Here is a 13,011-nt window from a genome sequence, read left to right as displayed (position 1 = left end):
ATACAAGAATAAATTCAAAATGGATTAAAGACTTATATGAAAGATCCACAACCACAAAACTGCTAGAAACTTTAAAAAAAAAACACCTATATCTACACAAAAACAACAAAAAATAGAAACACAGTTTCAAATAACTCAAGAATGTGAAACAATGAAACTGCTATATTCTGCTTGAGGGAGTAGATAGCGATATCACTTCCTTGAAAAGAAAATCACGATGCTAATAAAACATTTAAATGTGTGGTCCTGAAGTCATTGCCATGAATGTTGATAAGATCATCATTTTTAATGAATTAGAGTGAAGCAAATCCGCACAGGTGCATCTCAGGGGCAAAATACTGAGTATACAAAGAAAGTTTCAGGAGAAAACCGATAGTGTGATTACATTAATATGGGCTTTAAAGTCAAGCAAAAGGAAATAACATATTGTTTATGGATACATAAATATGTGCCAAAATTATGTAGCAAAAAATGGTTAATACACTTCTGGTGTTTATTTCCTAGAGGAAAGGAAGGGAAATTCTTGGGGAAGGGCATATAGGGGCTTCAAATATTGAAATATTCTATGTCTTAAGCTTCATTATAGGTAGTTGGGTATTTGTCTATTTTTAACTATTATGAACAGTACATACTTTATTTCTTATGTACATTTCATAATATAAAATTTTTAAGAAGTATTGAATATATGTTCAACTATCTGATTTAAACCCTATTTTGTAAATTCCATCTTATACAGTACATATATGAAGCCCCATTTAATATTTTGTTTACAAAGCTTGAGAAAGTCTTAACTGTTTTTGAATTTAAATTAACTTGCATTTTTTTAATAGAACAGATTTAACATTATCTGGAAAAATCGGGGACACTTTAGAAAATAAGGGCTATTAATGCTGTCAAAAGCTTTCATTAACTTTCTAATTCATATAGACTTTAAAATTGTTTTCTCTCTTCTCCACATAGTATAGGCCAGACTGTATTTATAAGTAACTGAATCATTCATAGTAAAAATTATAATAGTAAGGATTAAAGCTTGCTGAATTACCGAATGCCCACTATGTTTCAGGAGCTGTTTTCTTTCTTTTTTCTTTTTTTTTCCCTTTTTTTTAGATGGGAGAACATAGCAGACAAAAAATCTCTACCTTCATGGAGTTCACATTGTCATGGGAGAACAAAGCCAAGAAACAAAATTTGATAAACATAATGTTAGAGGGTGACAAGAGTTATGGAGAAATTGAAGCAGGGAACAGTAAAAGAAGTGCTGAGGTATGGGGAGAGTGAATTTTAAACAGGATAATTAGGAAGGGCATCTCTGAGAAGGTGACACTCAAGCAACAACTTGACACTGGTGAAGGCGAGTGTTAAAAGTAATCCTGGGGGAATGGCTTCCAGAAGAACAAAGAGTTATAGACTCAGAGGTGGGAACATGACAGGAATGTATAAAAAATAACAAGGTCAATGTAGGTGGATGGAAAAGGGTCATCAGGGGCAACAGAGTAGGAAACAAAATCAGAAAGGAGGATAAAGTGTATAAGATTTACATTCTGATGAGAAATCTTGCTTTTATTCTAAATGATACTGATGATTTATGTTCTTATGGTATTCTATTGACTTATATTTTAACAGGATCACAGGGAACACAGGATCACAGTGGTGGAGAATGCACTGAAATTGGGCAAGGCAGAAGCACAGAGACAAGTCAGAAGCTACTGCAATAATCCAGGTAAGTGACTGTCATGCCTTGGATCATGTTTAGCAAGAAGGTGGTGAGGTTTTTGGATTTTGAAGCTAGGACAGACAAAATTTGCTTACAGAATTTATGTGGCGGTTTAGAGGAAGTGTTAAGGGTGACTTCAATGTCTTTGTTCTAAAAATGGAAAAACACAGTTGGCTTTCTTTCACCCTAAGATGGGAAAAATTGCAAATGGAGCATGTTTAGAGAGAAAGATCATGATTTCACTTTATTGTTCATTTTGAGATTTATATATGAGCCTTGAGTTCAGAGAAATGTGAGCTAAAGATATAAATGTCAGTTAAATATATGGTACTTACAGTCATATGGGAGTGAGTAGATAAAATATAAAAGAGAGACAATGCTTGCGCACTGGAGTTTTCCAATGTTATGAGGTCAGGAAAAAAGAAAACAAAACAAAACAAAAAGCTACAAAATGGCGTAAGAGAGTGTGGTTTGTATTGGGGAGTAGGGAGAAACCAGAAGGGATATTTAACGTGAAAATGCAAGAAATGTTCCAAACAAGGAGAAGGTCATTAATTGTGGCACATGCTGCTCATAGGCAAAGTAAGATGCAAGCCAAGACCTGACTATTTGATTTATCAATAGAAAGTCATTAGTGACCTTGATAAGAGAAGTTGCCTGGTGGGAGTGGGGTTTGGGCTAAGGCCGATTTGAATGGGTCCACGAGAAAAAATAGAGAGGAATTAAAAACAGAAAGATGGACAACTATCAAGAATTTTGCTGTAAAATACAAAAAATGAAATAAACTGTTGCTGAGGAATGTAGGGTTCAGATATGTTAAATGATGGGAGAAATCACAGTATAGTATATATGCCAATGAGAATGATAAAGTACAGAGGGTGATTGCGTGAGCCATGTCCTTGAGAAGGGAGAGGAAATGGGATCTGGTGCACAAATGCAGAAGCTGGCTGTACAAAGGAGCATCATTAGAGGAGTGAGGGTCAACTACAGGGTAGGTGTAAAGATGTGGTAGTGGGAGCTGGGAAAAGATCTTTTCTCTTTACTTCAATTTTCTCCATGAACATGGAATCATAGATATTAATTGAGAGTGAAGATAGGAGAATAAATGAGAAGTTTGAAGAAAGAAGGGAAAGCATGAAATACGTTTCTAGGAGAGTAGACAACTGAATAGAAAAACAATGTGCCGTATTATTACTATAGAGCTGCAAGGGCAGACTTGAAGTTAGTGATTATGAGAATGGACATTATGGTAATATGATGTTTTCCTACTTAAACTGATGCTTGGGTAGAGGCAGAGAATATAGCAGAAGATGGAAGAGATTTAGGTTATATGCAAGAGAATGATTAGAAAATTTGACGGTGGAATATAATCTGGGAAAGAAATACATGAGGAAAACATGGAAAAGGGAAATTTTTGTAGGATTAAGAGATTGTATGTGTTAGTGGGTTTGAAGGATTGTTTGATCAGTGAGCAGGCACTTGAAATTGGCATGATGTGGGTTTGCAGTGACTGCTGATGACCAGCCCGAGAAGGTGTACACATTCATTGATCTTTGCCTTGATTGTAACTTTTGATAATTATATTCAATGGTATCCACTGTATTTTGCATTTCTTAGAATAATATACTGAAAAGTTATTTATCACTTTTAGTTTTTATAGCTAACAGTTTAATGTTTAAATAGGTATTGTATTAAAGCATCAGATACTCAATTCTGTATAAAAAAAAGAATTCTTATTTCAATTCTTAAAAATAATTTTATTCTTATCTTTCAATTATTTTAAAAGTTGTGAATAGTGTTTCTGTTCTGTGGTAAGTAAACAGAAGTTGGTGATACAAGGACATATTAGGTAGGATATATAGAGAGTGCTGCCACAAAATGGACCCAAAAGTACATTGTCTTAAATAACAAAGATATTTCTTTCTCTCACGGTAAAATTTGAGTTGCATCTTCTAAGCTGTTAGGAAGCTCTTCCCCTGTTGTCATTCAGGAATTCAAGTTCCTTACAAGGTGTTGCTTCTCCATTTACCAGGGCAGGCAGTGTTCTTAAACATTTTTTTATGCCACAGTTTTTTTTAATAATCTGATGAAGCGTATGGACCTTTTTCGGCATAATGTTCACTAATACACAAAATAAAATGCATCAGATAAAAATGAAACAAATTACACTGAAATGCCATGATTAAACTATATAATGGTGTTTTCTTTAAAATTTTAAATCAGAAGATTTTAACTTCCGGTCAAGATGGCAGAGTAGATGAATGCTGTGTTCGACTCCTACCATGACCAAATCAGAATTATAACTAAGTTATAGAAAAACTACCCCTGAGAACCATCTGATGACTAGATGGACAGAACTCCTATAATTAAGGACATAAAGAAGAAGCCAGGCCAAGACTGTTAAAAGGGGTGGAGACGTGAAATGGGCTAGTCCCATGCACACATGGTCATTAAGAATCAGGAGAGATATCTTAGCTGGCTGCCAAGGTCCTCATTGAAAAACAAGCGGTCCCTGTCCACTCCAGTCTCCCTACCTCAGAGCACCAGTGCCAGGAAAAGGAATCCCACAGCAGCTGGCTATGAAAACCAGCAAAGACTCAGTCCGAGTAAGATGGAGGGCTGCTGTAGACCCAGGTGTCCTCTTAAAGGGCCTACACACAGACTCACTTCATTCACTCACAAACACTGGCCCTAATCTCCAGAGAAGGGACACAATCTCAAAAAGAACCAGGGGAATATTTGGAGAAACTGAATTGTCTGGCTTTGGGGTCAGGCCTGGAGGGGCAGATCTACCAAGGACTAAAGTGCAGAAGTGCTGAAAGGAGCCACAGTTCCTCCCTCCACACACTCCCTCTCCCCCGCCCCCCCACAGCATGCAAGTGCAGGCAGACACTAAGTCTGAATCTCCATTAAACCAGCTAACACCACTCTTGCCCCACTGTGGTGGTTTTTGGAGATACCACTCCACTCCATTCACCTGCCAGACTAGAACCTCTTACAGAGGCTAATCCACATAAGGGGTCAGCCTGGGCCCATACACTGCAGACTTTCCTAAAATCTCTCAAAGGTCCACAAATCCCAAACAAGTAGCTCCCGTCTTCAGTGTGCCCTGTACCTCTTATGAAGTGGCTCCAAGCCTGATAATGATGGCAGTTTGCCTCTGTTCACAGCATAACCATCCCCAGGTGCCTCCAAGCCCAGCACAGGCAGCTGCCAATGCAGATCACTTTGTAGCTCCTACCAGGTGGCCTCAGGCTTGATAGGCAGTGGCTGACCTTGGCATGCACCAAAGGTCCTCCTGAGATGCCCCAGAACCAACACATCTGGTGGCTGACTTCAGGCCACACCATAGCACCACCCAATTAGCTCCAAAATAACACATCCAAAGGGTGTACTAGGCAGGAACCTGAACCCAACTAAAGCAAATCCTGCTCTTTGGAGTCAGCCCCCACACAAGCTTGTCCACTAAATCATGGCCAGTCCTCACAGCCAGTCAGCCTGAAGCTCAGTACTACCTACTGATATGCCAACAGCAATCAAGGCTCAACTACAACAGGAGAGACCACACCACCCTCACAAGGGACACCCCTGGAGCACCCAGATCAGGTGAACAGGGAGACTGTGCAACTGGGCCTCACAGGATACCTACTATATAAGGCCACTCTGCCAAGACTGGAACACATAGTAGATCTACCTAATATATAAAAATAAGCATAGGGAGGTAGCCAAACTGAGGAGACAAAGAAACACATCCCAAATGAAACAACAGGACAAAACTCCAGAAAGTCAACTAAACAAAATGAAAGGAAGCAATCTGCCAAATGCAGAGTTCAAAACACTGATTATAAGGTTGCTCAATAAAAAGGGGAAGAATAGATGATCTCAGTGAGAACTTCAACAAAAAGATAGGAAGCATTAAAAAGGAGATAGAAAACATGAAAAAGAACCAATCAGAAATGAAGAATACATTTGATAGAATCAATAGTAGATTAGATGAAGCAGAGGATCAAATCAGCAAATTGGAAGACAAAGTAGTAGAAAACACTCAATCAGAACAGCAAAAACAAAAAAAAGAATTCAAAAATGTTAGGATAGTTTAAGAGACCTCTGAGACAATATTAAGCATAACAACATTTGCATCATAAGGGTAACAGAATAAGGAGAGAGAGAGAGAGAGAGAGAGAGAGAGAGAGAGAGATTGAAAACTTATTTGAAGAGAAGATTGAAAACTTCTCTAACCAGGCATAGGAAATAGACATACAAATCCAGGAAGGACAGAGAGTCCCAAACAAGATGAACCCAAAGAGGCCCACACCAAATTATGCCACAACATAATTAAAATACCAAAGGTTAAAGACAAAGAGAGTATTTTAAAAGCAGCAAGAGAAAAGCAGTTACATACAAGGGAGCTATGATAAGACTATCAGCTGACTTCTCAACAGAAACTTTTCAGAATAGAAGGGATTGGCACAAAATATTCAAAGTGATGAAAAGCAAGGACCTACAAACAAGATTACTCTACCCAACAAGGCTCTCATTTATAATTAAAGAAGAGATAGTTTCCAAGATAAAAAAAAAAGCTAAGAGAGTTCATAACCACCAAACCAGTATTACAAAAAATATTAAAGGGACTTCTTTAATAAGAAGAAAAAAAAATATGAATGAGAAAATATCACAAAGGAAAAAAACATTCTTACTGACAAAGTCAAACATAATAAAAGCAGTGGATCAACCAACACTAAACTTAATACAAAGGTTAAAAGACAAAAGTAGGAGAGGATGTATAATTACAACTGTAAATTAAGGGATAAACACAAACACACACACACACACACAAATGTGAAAAATAATGACAAAAACATAAATGTGGAGGAGTGAGTAAAAATGGTAGTGATTATAGAATGTAGTCAAATTTAAGCAACCATCAACTTAAAATAAACTGCTTGTAAACATAGCTTGGTGTATATGAAGCACATGGTAACCACAAACCAGAAATATGCAAGAGGTATACAAGAAATAGAGAGAGAGGAATCCAAACACAACACTACAGAAAGTCAACAACATACAAGAGAAGAGAGCAAGAGAATAAAAAAAGGAACATAAAAGAACTACAAAATCATAAAACAATAAAATGCTCATAACTACATTCCTATCAATAATAACTTTAAATGTAAATGAGTAAATGCTCCAATCAAAAGATGAATGGATAAAGAAGTGGTGCATATATAGAATGGAATAGTACTCAACCATAAAAATAATGAAGTCTTACTATTTGCTATTATATCCTACAGGATATAATAGTACTAAGCAAAATAGCTTGGACAGAGAACTACAAATACCTTATGATTTCACTTACGGAATCTTAAAAACAAAATAAACAAGACAGAAGCAAACTCATAAATTCAGAGAACAAAGTGATGGTTGCCAGATTGGGGGGTGGGGGAGCTAGATAAAGATATTTAAAAAATACAAATTGACAGTGACAAAATTGTTATGGGGTGTAAAATACAGCTTAAGGAATATAGTTAATGATATTATAATAACTATACATGGTGTCAGGTGAGCACAAGACATCAGCTGGATAACTGTGTAAATTATATAAATGTCTAATCAATATGATGTACAACTGAAACTAATACAATACTGAATGTCAACCGTAATGGAAAAACAAAATTTTAAAAATATTTTAACAATCTAGGCTATGGTTTAAATACCATAATTTTGAAGCGATTATGAACATAAAAATATTTTAAGATAGCTACAAAGACTGAAAATATCTGTGATTTCTATTTTTGCCAAAGTCACAAATATGGCTTATTGTTTATATTTTCAACAGACTACAATCCTTAATTAATAAAAATGAAGGTAGGGTGGACAGATGGCTCAGTTTGTTAGAGCTAGAGCTCTGAACAACAGGGTTGCCGGTTTGGTTCCCACATGGGCCAGTGAGCTATGCCCTCCACGACTAGATTGAAGATAACAAGCTGCCACTGAACTGCCAGTTGTGCGCTGGGATAGTTAGAGTGAGAGCTCTCAACAACAAGGTTGCTGGATCAATTCCCACATGGAATGGTGGGCTGTGCCTCCTGCAACTAAAGATTGAAAACGGCAACTGGACTTGGAGCTGAGCTGCGCCCTCCACAACTAGATTGAAGGACAATGACTTGGAGCTGATGGGCCCTGGAAAACCACACTGTTCCTCAACAAAATTAAAATAATTTTTAAAAAATGAAGGTAAAATTTTCCACCATCCAAATTGCAGAGACACGTTGAATTTCATCCAGTGGTTACCCTTGGGTTAAGGGTAAAAAAAACTCTTTCTCCAAAGCATTGATGTCATCTTCATGGTCAAAGTAGAAGTGGGAGGAAAATTTGGAAGTCTGAAAATTTAGGCCTAGGAGTTGGCACATAGTACTTCCAGTCTATTCCATTCAAGACAAATCAATCACCGGATGACACCCAGTTGCAAGACAGCTGGAGGAATGTACACCAGTCATACATCAAAAAGATGAAAGTTCAGAGTTAGAGGAAAACCAGTAGCCTCTGCCACAAATGCCATACCTTTCATTTCCCACATCTCTCCTTCTCCTTTCCTTTTGGGGTGATATTTGTTTTGTTTCTAAAATCAATTAATTTTCTTGCAGATATGTTCATCCTGGGTAGTCTGAATTTTCTGTTAGAAAAATCTTCTAATATTAGGAATTTCAGAAGTTTTACTCCATGGTGCAATAATCCTATGAAGACATTTTTAGCATCACAGAATATAAACAAATGCTGGGCAGATTGTTTAAAGGTAGAAAAAAATGCAAGAATATTATATGTAATCAAGTGTATTGTCCAAGATGATTAATTTTTTTAATTTATTAAATAAATTAGTTCTTGAAATGTGTACCATCTATTAAATATGACATTAACTATAGATGTGTGTATTACATTGTATAGAAATGTATTTCTTATCTCATATACAGAGGGTGCCAAAAAAATGTATACACAATGTATGAAAGGAAAACTGTATTAAAATTGTAATACTCCATATATACCAATAACAAACGATAAATACAAGTCACCTTTGACTTCTGCAATTACAAGAGGTGCTCAAAGTGGTTACCATCAGCATCCAGACACTTTTGATTATGGCGAACTACTTCTTGAGCAACGTTGACCTGCGTCTCCTTTTGTACATTTTTTGGCACCCCTGGTATATATATATGTACCTGTATATATTTTACTTTTTTGCTTTTAATTCAAATCATGCAAATTTATTTTTCTACACTTATACAAATTAATAGATAACAAAGTAATCTCATAAATCAACAATATGATCATAAGTTTACCTTCTAATATTGCCTAAATAAGAAGTACCAATTTTGTGCAATGAAGATTGCTATCTATCAGATTATTCTACTGTGATATCTTTGCTACAACCAGTGAGACATAAATAATTGTGGCTACAGAGATTCAGAAGGGAAAATTAGTTTTTATGACTTTTTCTTTATTAGAACTTTTAAACTTGGGAAAACATTAGATCTCAGAACTTTATCTCACTTGTAATCACCACACACAAAGTCTGACAATTACGTTTGCGAACTTGCAACCATGCGCTTATATTGGCAGCAGTGTACAAACAGCTCGGTAAGGTTTCATAACATTGGTATATCAGTGTCTCACAGCTGTGTTCATGTCAGCGTGTGGCAGTGTCTTGCTGAGTGGCGTTCATTAATGTTGCATGTTCTTGTGTGCCATCACGAGAATGTCTGAGCTTGAATAAGAGCAATGAACAAACAATAAAATTCTTGTTAACTTGGCAAGAGTGGAAGTGAAATCAGGGACATGTTAGTCCAAGTTTATGGGGATAATGACATGAAGAAAATGACAGTGTACAAATGGATTAAACGTTCTCCTAAGGGGAAAGAACACATCATTGATGAAGAGAGGTCAGGACGGCCAGTAACGCTCAGAACTGATGAAAACATTGCAAAGATTCATTGTCAGCCGACCGTGAGAAGCATAGCAGACCAAGTAAACGTCGATAGAGAAACAGTTAGGAAAATCTTAACTGAAAATCTTGGCATGAGAAAGGTGTGCAAAAATGGTCCCGAAGGAGCTCACTGACGAACAAAAGCAAAGGAGAGTCAAAGTTTGCTAAGACCTTTTGGAGAGGCAAGATGTTGTTTTGGGCCATATTATCACTGGTGATGAAACATGGGTGTAACAATATGACCCTGAAACAAAGTGTCAAAGTGCACAATAGAAGTCAGTCAATTCTGCACAACCAAAAAAACTTCTGTCAGTCCAAATCAAGAGTCCAAACTATGTTGCTAACCTTTTTTAATATTAGAGGGATTATTTATTATGAATTTGTACCAACTCGACAAATAGTTAACCAAGTTTACTGTTTGGAAGTGCTGAAAAAGATGCATGAAAAAGTTAGACAAAAACAACCTGAACTTTTTGCCAACAATTCACGGCTCTTCCATCACGACAATGCACCAGGTCACACAACACTGTCTTTGAGGGAGTTTTCATCCAATAAACAAATAACTGTATTGGAACACCCTCCCTACTCACCTGATCTGGCCCCCAGTGACTTCTTTCTTTACCTGAAGATAAAGGAAATATTGAAAGGAAGACATTTTGATGACATTCAGGACATCAAGGGTAATATGATGAGAGCGCTGATGGCCATTCTAGAAAAAGAGTTCCAAAATTGCTTTGAAGGGTGCACTAGGCACTGGTGTCAGTGCATAGCTTCCCAAGGGGAGTATTTCAAAGGTGACCATAGTCATATTCAGCAATGAGGTATATAGCATTTTTTTCTAGGATGAGTTCGTGAACTTAATTGCAGACCGTGTGTGTGTGTGTGTGTGTGTGTGTGTGTGTGTGTGTGTGTGTGTGTGTGTGTGTGTATGTGAATGAAGGTAAAATGAGTGGCTGATACAAGGACAAGTTTGCTTCCAACAACTCAGTTCCACGGGAACCATCTGACTGAGGCCCATCTTGACTTCATGAAGGGTGGAGGTATGTTAGTGGTTTATCCAGTCCATCTTTAAAACCATGGTTTTCCTATTTAATAGACAATGATGAGTGCTTTTTGTTATTATAAATAGGATATAGTCTCTTGGATCTATTTAGTATTGCTAATTGTATTACTATGTTGCATCAGTGTTTCTTAACCTTTCTTAGGAAGCATTCTGAAAACTTGTTAAAAGGTATGGACTCTCCCTCCACTATCCCCCAAAAAACACATGTAGATAAATAAACTCAAAATTTGCAGAGTTTTATTTACTGATACCCCAATACTCTTCCAGAGGCACACTTAGAGTTCAATTCAGGACCTGTTTAAAACCCTGCTTCTCTGTCACATCTATAACAAATAATTTGTTCATTATGTTCATCTTCTTGCTAGAAAAATTACTTTGGTGTTATTTTCTTGTTCATTCTTATATCAATGAGTATATATTATTGTATGAGTAGATATTAATATATTTTTACTAAGATATAAGGTTCATTAAGACGGAGACTGTATTTTCGTACCTCACTCAGTGCCTAGTTCAGTAATTGCCTCATGATTAAGTATTCAGTTGGTGCAAAAATAATTGTGGTTTTTACAATTATTTTTAACCTTGTAAACTGTAATTACTTTTGCACCAACCTAATACTTGATAAATTTTGGGGAAATAAATCAATGATCTAATTTGGGGTGGGAAACATCAGTGTTCACTTGAAATTGAATGGTGTTGAAGAGGTTTACATGATCCTAAAGAAACACAAGTACTAGCTTAATTTAGCTAAGAAGGAGAGAGATCTTTTCGGTTAGATTATCATTGGCGGTTTATCATATAAGGGGAGGATTAGATGAGTATTTAAAGAAAGGTAGGTTTCAATAAAAAAAGTTGAAGAGGAGAGAAATGTAAGAAAATATGTGGGCTAAGTATACTGGTTTATGAATAAATGAATTTGGAAAAGAGCAAAACAGATTGTGTTAAAAAAATAAAAAAAATACATCTTTAATTGTGAGGAAAATGTCATTATGCACCCTCTTTAATATGATGCTAATTATTTGGATACTTTCCCATCAAAAGTGGTTAGGTATTGATGTTTTTAAGTGGAGAACATGAGATATATATTAGAAAAGGTTTAGTGCAGAAAAACAAAACGACTTTAGGTATTTTGAGCAGAAAGTGACTTAGAGAGGATTAGGTGATTTAAAAATTTCTGGAACAGTTGGAGAAAGGAGCTCCAGACTGGGCTCCACAGCTGTCTGTACAGTGCTTCTTAAAAATGCAAGAGGCTGGAAAATAGACATTCAACTGCAGAAAAGTTTTAAAACTGGTGCAGAAAAATTTCACAGCAATGTGACTTTGATTATCGACAGAAACAAACCAAACAGGTCAAACATGTGAAATGTGTCCATATTACTTTTGCCTTCCAAATGTCACAACATTGCATATAATTGGTAAAACTTAATTTGTACCAAGAAATCCAGCAGGTTGGTGAACACATTGACGCATTAGGAGGGTGGTACACCCAGAAAGACCATGTCCTATGCATCTCTTCCATGTGGCTTTTCCTGAAATGCATCTTCTGTAACAAGCTGGTAAAAGAAGCTGAATGTTAAACTTTCTGAGGCGAGTTCCTACCAGGAACTTTCTGAGAGTTCCTATCAGGACTCCTTTCAATGAGAGACCAGTAGCTGCCTCAACTGCAATTCCCTCACACCTTCATGATGTTTCTCTTGGCTAAAAATGCACTAAGTAATCTCACGAATTGATGCATTCAGCAAATTTTGGCAAGACAGAGCTAAATAAAATACTCACCAGATTTTCATGACAAATATGGTAATGCCATGCTAGCCAGCAGAAGAACCACTTTCTGTTGTTGTATGGATACTTGCAATCACACAGGTTGGAATAGAATGGAACCTGTCCTCCTTTGGTAGAGTCACCCAAAAGGAGTGGAAAGCTCAGTGACCATTACAGTTGCTGTAATACAGAATTGTTCCAAAACCAACTTGTCATCTCAACGCTCTGCTGCTCATTATAGTATGATGGAAGAAATAAAATACATTTGAAGCCAAAAACAAACAAACAAGCAAACAAACAGCTGTAAAGAAATCTAAGAAATGCTGTCTCAGTCTCTATCTCTTCAACCTTATTCTCTCTGTATCTCACTTTCCACATCACACTATCTCTTACTGCACTGTCAGGAGAAGATGTGGGGTTTGATAGGGTCAGTACATAACATTCCTCACAAGGAGTTTTTTAAAATTAATTCATTGTCAAAATACTAGGGACTAA

General features: G+C 36.6%; 1 pseudogene; it reads left to right on the top strand.

The window, feature by feature from the left end:
* Positions 1-12,437: 12,437 nt before the first annotated feature.
* LOC109455369 (cytochrome c oxidase subunit 7B2, mitochondrial) lies at positions 12,438-12,684 on the top strand (annotated as a pseudogene).
* The last annotated feature ends 327 nt before the right edge of the window (positions 12,685-13,011 follow it).

The sequence above is a fragment of the Rhinolophus sinicus genome, linkage group LG09 (assembly GCF_036562045.2).
Source record: "Rhinolophus sinicus isolate RSC01 linkage group LG09, ASM3656204v1, whole genome shotgun sequence".
Taxonomy (NCBI): domain Eukaryota; kingdom Metazoa; phylum Chordata; class Mammalia; order Chiroptera; family Rhinolophidae; genus Rhinolophus; species Rhinolophus sinicus.
The sequence above is the reverse complement of the archived record's forward strand: the minus strand, read 5'-3'. Positions and strand labels throughout refer to the sequence as shown.